This window comes from Arachis hypogaea, chromosome 20 (genome assembly GCF_003086295.3).
Source record: "Arachis hypogaea cultivar Tifrunner chromosome 20, arahy.Tifrunner.gnm2.J5K5, whole genome shotgun sequence".
NCBI lineage: Eukaryota > Viridiplantae > Streptophyta > Magnoliopsida > Fabales > Fabaceae > Arachis > Arachis hypogaea.
The window spans coordinates 121,272,111-121,280,879 of record NC_092055.1 but is presented as its reverse complement, the minus strand read 5'-3'; the positions used below and the strand labels follow the sequence as shown (position 1 = coordinate 121,280,879).

The 8,769-nt window shown below is 38.7% G+C and overlaps 1 non-coding gene across 1 annotated transcript; it reads left to right on the top strand.

Annotated features, from left to right (window-relative positions):
- The first annotated feature begins 2,218 nt into the window (after nt 1-2,218).
- LOC112787977 (small nucleolar RNA R71) lies at nt 2,219-2,326 on the top strand. Its single transcript, XR_003195360.1, has one exon. It is a non-coding gene; the product is annotated as a small nucleolar RNA R71 (small nucleolar RNA).
- Nucleotides 2,327-8,769: the final 6,443 nt, after the last annotated feature.

The window sequence follows — 8,769 nt, the reverse complement described above, 5'->3', positions numbered from 1 at the left end:
GGAAGAGTGTTTATGGGATTGTGTGAAAGAAGGGTGAGAAGAAGTGAGTGGAGGTAGGTGGGGATCCTGTGGGGTCCACAGATCCTGAGGTGTTCAAGGATTTACAACCTTGCACCAAATTAGGCATGTAAAATGCCCTTGCACACAACTCTGGGCGTTTAGCGCCAGGTTGGTGCCCATTTTGGGCGTTCAACGCCCATTTGTTGCCCATTTCTGGCGTTGAACGCCAGAACCATGCTTGTTATGGGCGTTCAGCGCCAGCTCTTCTCCAGGGTGCAATTCTGGCGTTCAGCGCCCAGATGCTGCCCATTTTGGGCGTTCAGCGCCCAGATACTGCCCATTTTGGGCGTTCAGCGCCAGAACCATGCTCTGTTCTGGCGTTGAACGCCAGGCAGATGCTTCCTCCAGGGTGTGATTTTTCTTCTGCTGTTTTTTATTCTATTTTCAATTTTTATATTTATTTTGTAACTCCTCATGATCATGAACCTACAAAGACATATAACTAAGAAAAAATATAGTTAGATAAATAAAAATTGGGTTGCCTCCCAACAAGCGCTTCTTTAATGTCAATAGCTTGACAGTGGGCTCTCATGGAGCCTTACAAATGTTCAGAGCATTGTTGAGACCCTCCAACACCAAACTTAGAGTTAGACTGTGGGGGCTTTGTTTGACTCTGCTTTGAGAGAAGCTTTTTCTGCTTCCTCTCCATGGATGCAGAGAGAGATCCTTGAGTTGTAAACACAAGGTTGTCCTTATTCAATTGAAGGATCAATTCTCCTCTGTCCACATCAATCACAGCTCTTGCTGTGGCTAGGAAAGGTCTTCCTAGGATGATGGATTCATCCTCTTCCTTTCCAGTATCTAAGACTATGAAATCAGCAGGGATGTAAAGGCCTTCAACCTTTACTAACACGTCCTCTACTTGTCCATAAGCCTGTTTTCTTGAATTATCTGCCATCTCTAATGAGATTTTAGCAGCTTGCACCCCATAGATTCCCAGTTTCTCTATTACAGAGAGGGGCATGAGGTTTATCCCTGAACCAAGGTCACACAGAGCCTTAAAGATCATGGTGCCTATGGTACAAGGTATTATGAACTTTCCAGGATCCTGTCTCTTCTGAGGCAATGTCAGTTGATCCAGATCACTTAGTTCATTGGTGAACAAGGGAGGTTCATCTTCCCAAGTTTCAATACCAAATAATTTGGCATTCAGCTTCATGATTGCACCAAGGAACTTGGCAGCTTGCTCTTCAGTAACATCCTCATTCTCTTCAGAAGAGGAATACTCATCAGAGCTCATGAATGGCATAAGGAGGTTCAATGGAATCTCTATGGTCTCTATATGAGCCTCAGAGTCCTTTGGTTCCTCAGAGGGAAGCTCCTTATTGATCACTGGACGTCCCAGGAGGTCTTCCCCCTTGGGATTCACGTCCTCTCCTTCCCTTACAGGTTCGGCCATGGTGCTTATGTCAATGGCCTTGCACTCTCCTTTTGGATTCTCTTCTGTATTGCTTGGGAGAGTACTAGGAGGGATTTCAGTGATCCTTTTACTCAGCTGGCCCACTTGTGCTTCCAAATTTCTAATGAAATACCTTGTTTCATTCATGAAACTCACAGTGGCCTTAGATAGATCAGAGACTAAATTTGCTAAGTTAGATGGATTCTGCTCAGAATTCTCTGTCTGTTGCTGAGTGGATGATGGAAAAGGCTTGCTATTGCTAAACCTATTTCTTCCACCATTATTAAAGCCTTGTTGAGGCCTTTGATCCTTCCATGAGAGATTTGGATGATTTTTCCATGACAGGTTATAGGTGTTTCCATAAGGTTCACCTAAGTAATTCACCTCTGCTATTGCAGGGTTTTTAGGGTCATAGGCCTCTTCTTCAGAAGGTGCCTCTTGAGTACTGTTGGATGCAGCTTGCATTCCATTCAGACTCTGAGAAATCATATTGACTTGCTGAGTCAATATTTTATTCTGAGCCAATATGGCATTCAGAGTATCAATTTCAAGAACTCCCTTCTTCATAGGCGTCCCATTACTCACAGGATTCCTCTCAGAAGTGTACATGAATTGGTTATTAGCAACCATGTCAAAAAGTTCTTGAGCTTCTGCAGGCGTTTTCTTTAGGTGAATGGATCCACTTGCAGAAGTATCCAATGACATCTTTGATAGCTCAGATAAACCATCATAGAATATATCCAGGATGGTCCATTCTGAAAGCATGTCAGAAGGACACTTTTTGGTCAACTGTTTGTATCTTTCCCAAGCTTCATAGAGGGATTCACCATCTTTTCGTTTGAAGGTTTGAACATCCACTCTAAGCTTGCTCAGCTTTTGAGGAGGAAAGAACTTGGCTAAGAAAGCCGTGACCAGCTTATCCCAAGAGTACAGGCTGTCTTTGGGTTGAGAGTCCAACCACACTCTAGCTCTGTCTCTTACAGCAAAAGGGAAAAGCATGAGCCTGTAGACTTCAGGATCTACTCCATTAGTCTTAACAGTATCACATATCTGCAAGAATTCAGTTAAGAACTGAAAAGGATCTTCAGATGGAAGTCCATGAAACTTGCAGTTCTGCTGCATCAGAGAAACTAGCTGAGGTTTTAGCTCAAAGTTGTTTGCTCCAATGGCAAGAATGGAGATGCTTCTTCCATGTAAATTGGAATTAGGTGCAGTAAAGTCACCAAGCATTCTCCTTGCATTATTGTTGTTAGGTTCGGCTGCCATCTCCTTTACTTGTTCGAAATTTTCAATAAGGTTGTCTTTGGATTGTTGTAATTTAGCTTCTCTTAGTCTCCTCTTCAGAGTCCTTTCAGGTTCTGGATCAGCTTCAACAAGAATGCCTTTTTCTCTGTCCCTGCTCATAAGAAAGAGAAGAGAAAAAGAAAAGAAGAGAAATCCTCTATGTCACAGTAAAGAGGTTCCTTATTGTTAGTAGAAAAAGAAAAAGAAGAAGAAATTCGAACACAGATAGAAGAGGGGGTTCGAATTTGGTGAGTGAAGTGAGGAAGAGATGTTAGTAGATGAATAAATAAATAGAATAAGATGAGAGAGGGAGAGGATTTTCGAAAATAATTTTTGAAAAAGGGTTAGTAATTTTCGAAAATTAATTTTGAAAAGGGTTAGTAGTTTTTCGAAAATTCAAATAAAAAAATAAAATAATTAGTTTAATTAAAAAGAAATTTTGAAAAAGAGGGAGATATTTTCGAAAATTAGAGAGAGAGAGAGAGAGTTAGTTAGGTGGTTTTGAAAAAGATAAGAAACAAACAAAAAATTAGTTAGTTAGTTGAAACAAAATTGAAAGGATAAGAAGTTAGGAAGTTAGAAAAGATATTTTGAAATCAAATTTTTGAAAAAGGTAAGATAAGAAGATATTTTTGAAAAGATATGATAGAAATTAGTTTTTAAAAAAGATTTGATTTTTAAAATCACAATTAATGACTTGATTCACAAGAAATCACAAGATATGATTCTAGACTTTAAGTTTGAATCTTTCTTAACAAGTAAGTAACAAACTTGAAATTTTTGAATCAAAACATTAATTGATGATGTTATTTTCGAAAACTAGGAGATAAAGATAAGAAAAAGATTTTTGAAAAATATTTTTAAAATTTTCGAAAATAACTAAGAAAAATGAAAAAGATTTGATTTTTTGAAAAAGATAAGATTTTTAAATTGAAAATTTGATTTGACTCATAAAAACAACTAGATTTTAAAAATTTTTGAAAAAGTCAAATCTAATTTTCGAAATTTTAAGAGAGAAAAAAGGGAAAGATATTTTTTTTTATTTTTTGAAATTTTTTATGATGAGAGAGAAAAACACTAAAATGATGCAATGCATGAAATTTTTAGATCAAAACAATGAATGCATGCAAGAATGCTATGAATGTCAAGATGAACACCAAGAACACTATGAAGATCATGATGAACATCAAGAACATATTTTTGAAAAATTTTTAATGCAAAGAAAACATGCAAGACACCAAACTTAGAATTCTTTAATGCTTAGACACTAAGAATTCAAGAATGCATATGAAAAACAAGAAAAGACACAAAACATGCAAATGCAAAGATCAAACAAGAAGACTTACCAAGAACAACTTGAAGATCATGAAGAACACTATGAATGCATGAATTTTTTTCGAAAAAAATGCAAGATGCACATGCAATTGACACCAAACTTATAACATGACTCAAGACTCAAACAAGAAACACAAGATATTTTTTATTTTTATGATTTTCTAATTTCTTTTTTGTATTTTTATTTTAAAATTTTCGAAAATCATTTTGAAAAACAAAAAAAATAAGGATTCAAAATTTTTAATATGAATTCCAGGAATCTTATACTCTAAAGCTCCAATCAAAGGGTCAGGCATGGCTTAATAGCCAGCCAAGCTTTAGTATGTAATTCAGACATGACACGCCTAACATGCCCTACAGTCGTGGCTTTACAGCCAGCCAGGCTTCAACATGCTTTATGAAACACTAGAATTCATTCTTAAAAATTCTGAAGAAAATTATATTTTTGAAAACATTTTTATTTTAAAAATTTTTTTGAAAACAAAGGAGAATTTTTTGAAAGATTTTTGAAAAAATTTTTGAAAACAAAACAAAAAGAAAATTACCTAATCTGAGCAACAAGATGAACCGGCAGTTGTCCAAACTCGAACAATCCCCGGCAATGGCGCCAAAAACTTGGTGCGCAGAAATTGTGATTACACTTTGATTATGTAAAATTCATCGCTCTTTCTTTCCCTGGTAATGGTGCCAAAAATATGATGCCAATACCATGGTTCACAACTTCGCACAACTAACCAGCAAGTGCACTGGGTCGTCCAAGTAATACCTTACGTGAGTAAGGGTCGAATCCCACGGAGATTGTTGGTATGAAGCAAGCTATGGTCACCTTGTAAATCTCAGTCAGGCGGATATAAAATAGTAATGGGGTTTTCGAAAATAATTAATAAAATAGGGATAGAAATACTTATGTAAATCATTGGTGAGAATTTCAGATAAGCGAATAGAGATGCTTTCGTTCCTCTGAACCTTTGCTTTCCTGCTATCTTCATCCAATCAGTCTTACTCCTTTCCATGGCTGGCTTTATGTAATGCATCACCATTGTCAATGGCTACTTTCGGTCTTCTCTCGGAAAAATGATCCAAATGCCCTGTCACGGCACGGCTAATCGTCTGGAGGCATCACCCTTGTCAATGGTTACATCCTATCCTCTCAGTGAAAGTGGTCAACGCACCCTGTCACGGCACGGCTATTCATCTGTTAGTTCTCGATCATGCTGGAATAGGATTTACTCTCCTTTTGCGTCTGTCACTACGCCCAGCAATCGCGAGTTTGAAGCTCGTCACAGTCATTCAACCATTGAATTCTACTCGGAATACCACAGACAAGGTTTAGACTTTCCGGATTCTCTTGAATGCCGCCATCATTCTAGCTTACACCACGAAGATTCCGATTAAGAGATCTAAGAGATACTCATTCAATCTAATGTAGAATAGAAGTGGTTGTCAGGCACGCGTTCATAGGGAATGATGATGATTGTCACGTTCATCACATTCAGGTTAAAGTGCGAATGAATATCTTAGAAGCGAAATAAGATGAATTGAATAGAAAACAGTAGTACTTTGCATTAATCTTTGAGGAACAGCAGAGCTCCACACCTTAATCTATGGAGTGCAGAAACTCTGCCGTTGAAAATACATAAGTGAAAGGTCCAGGCATGGCCGAATGGCCAGCCCCTCTAATCTAAGAACAAGGCGTCCAAAGATGATCCTCAGATTCCAAGATGTCTAATACAATAGTAAAAGGTCCTATTTATAATAAACTAGCCACTAGGGTTTACAAAAGTAAGTAATTGATGCATAAATCCACTTCCGGAGCCCACTTGGTGTGTGCTTGGGCTGAGCTTGAATGTTACACGTGCAGAGGCTCTTTCTGGAGTTGAACGCCAGCTTTTGTGCCATTTTGGGCGTTGAACTCCACTTTGCAACTTGTTTCTGGCGCTGGACGCCAGAATTGGGCAGAAAACTGGCGTTGAACGCCAGTTTGCGTCATCTAAACTTAGGCAAAGTATGGACTATTATATATTTCTGGAAATCCCTGGATGTCTACTTTCCAACGCAATTGAAAGCGCCCCATTTCGAGTTCTGTAGCTCCAGAAATTCCATTTTGAGTGCAGGGAGGTCAGAATCCAACAGCATCAGCAGTCGTTCTTCAACCTCTGAATCTGATTTTTGCTCAAGTCCCTCAATTTCAGCCAGAAAATACCTGAAATCACAGAAAAACACACAAACTCATAGTAAATTCCAGAAATGTGAATTTAACATAAAAACTAATGAAAACATCCCTAAAAGTAACTAGATCCTACTAAAAACATACTAAAAACAATACCAAAAAGCGTATAAATTATCCGCTCATCACTCTCAATTCTTTTCAAATAAAATTTTCTTTTAAGTAAGGTGAGAGACATATGGAACATTTTACAATTTTAAGACATAAATACAAATGATCATGCAACAAGAACAAGAGAACAGACAGAAAAATATAACTGAAAATAAAAAAATAACAAAAGAAAAGGAGATAAAGAGAACGAATCCACCTTTAATGGTGGCGGCTAGTACTCCTCCTTGAGGATCCAATGTGGTGCTTGATCTCTTCAATGTCACTCCTTTGTCTTTGTTGTTCTTCCTTCATGGCTCTTTGCAGGAGTGGTAGAAGTCAAAAAGCAAAGCTTTTGCAACACCAAACTTAAGAGTTTTGCTCGTCCTCGAGCAAATATGACCAATGGGGAAGATGGTGTGGGACCCAGTAGTCCTGAGAGGCTAGGAATTTAAGAATCCCTGCCCTCTGCATTGGCATTGAACACCCAGGGTCTGCTCCTTGGCTGGCGTTCAATGCCAGCTATGCTGCCCATTGGGGGCATTGAACGCAGAGCCAATGCTCCCTGGCTGGCGTTCAATGCCAGTAACACTCCATTCAAAGTGTTTTGTTTTCACTGCTTAATATTTCTGTCTCTATTTTGACTGCTGCACATAATCATGACCTTACAGAAAATAACTAGAAAAACAAATTTAAATTAAAGAAAACATAAATAATAACTATGGTCGGGTTGCCTCCCAACAAGCGCTTCTTTAATGTCTTTAGCTAGACTTTACTGTACTTAACTTAGTACCAGTGTTGAGCCTCCTGGCTTTATATCTCCTTCAAGGTAATGTTTAACTCTCTGTCCATTGACAGTGAACCTATTTTTAGGATCTTTACCTTGAAGTTCTATGTGCGTATAAGGTGATACACTAGTAATCACATAGGGTCCCTTCCAACAGGATTTGAGTTTCCCAAGAAATAATTTGAGTCTTTAGTTGAAGAGAGAGACCTTCTGTCCTAGTTCAAAGACTCTGGAAGATATTTTTTTGTCATGCCATCTTTTTGTTTTTTCCTTATAGATCCTTGCATTTTCAAATACAGCTAAGCAGAATTCATCCAACACATTTAGTTGGAGCAGCCGTTTCTCTCCTATTGCTTTAGCATCAAGGTTAAGGAATCTAGTAGCCCGATAGGCCTTGTGTTCTAGTTCCACTGGAAAATGACAGGATTTCCCATATACCAGCTGATATGGTGAAGTTCCAATGGGGGTTTTGAAAGCTGTTCTGTATGCCCACAAAGCATCATCAAGCTTTCTAGCCCAATCCTTTCTATTGGCGCTTACTGTCCTTTCTAGGATTTGCTTTAGTTCTCTATTTAAAACTTCATCTTGCCCATTAATTTGGTTATGATATGGTGTTGCTACTTTATGGCAAACTCTGTAATGGCTTAAGACAGAATCCAGCTGTCTGTTGCAGAAATGTGTACCTCCATCACTAATTAGTGTCCTAGTGACACCAAATCTGCTAAAGATGTTCTTTTGGAGGAACTTCATTACTACTCTAGTGTCATTAGTGGGTTTTGTTATTGCTTCAACCCATTTAGACACATAGTCTACTGCCACAAGGATGTAGGTGTTTGAGTATGAAGGTGGGAAGGGTCCCATGAAATCTATACTCCATACATCAAACAGCTCAATCTCTAGGATTCGTTGCTGAGGCATGCCGTGACCATAAAGGAGATTGCAAGCCCTTTGGCAACTATCACAGTTACGGACAAACTCTCTAGAGTCCTTAAAGAGAGTAGGCCAGTAAAAGCCACTTTGGAGAACCTTGGTGGCTGTCCGCTCACCTCCAAAATGTCCTCCATAGTCTAAGCAATGGCAATGCCATAGGATTCTCTGTGCCTCTTTCTCAGACACACACTATTGGATTATTCCATCCGAGCATCTCTTAAAGAGATATGGCTCATCCCACAAGTAGTATTTTGCATCATGCATGAGTTTTTGGGCTTGCTGCCTGTTAAACTCCTTGGGAATGAACCTTATGGCCTTGTAGTTTGCAATGTCTGCAAACCAAGGTGCTGTCCGAATGGAATAGAGTTGCTCATCTGAAAAGGATTTGGATATGTCAATGGAGGGAGGAGAAGTCCCTGCTACTGGTTCAATCCTAGACAAGTGGTCATCCACTTGATTTTCTGTTCCCTTTCTGTCTCTAATTTCTATATCAAACTCTTGCAGGAGTAATACCCATCTTATGAGTCTGGACTTAGAGTCCTGCTTAGTGAGAAGATACTTTAGAGCGGCATGGTCAGTATAGATAATGACCTTAGATCCTACTAGGTAGGATCTAAACTTGTCAATGGCATAAACCACTACAAGTAGCTCATTTTTTTG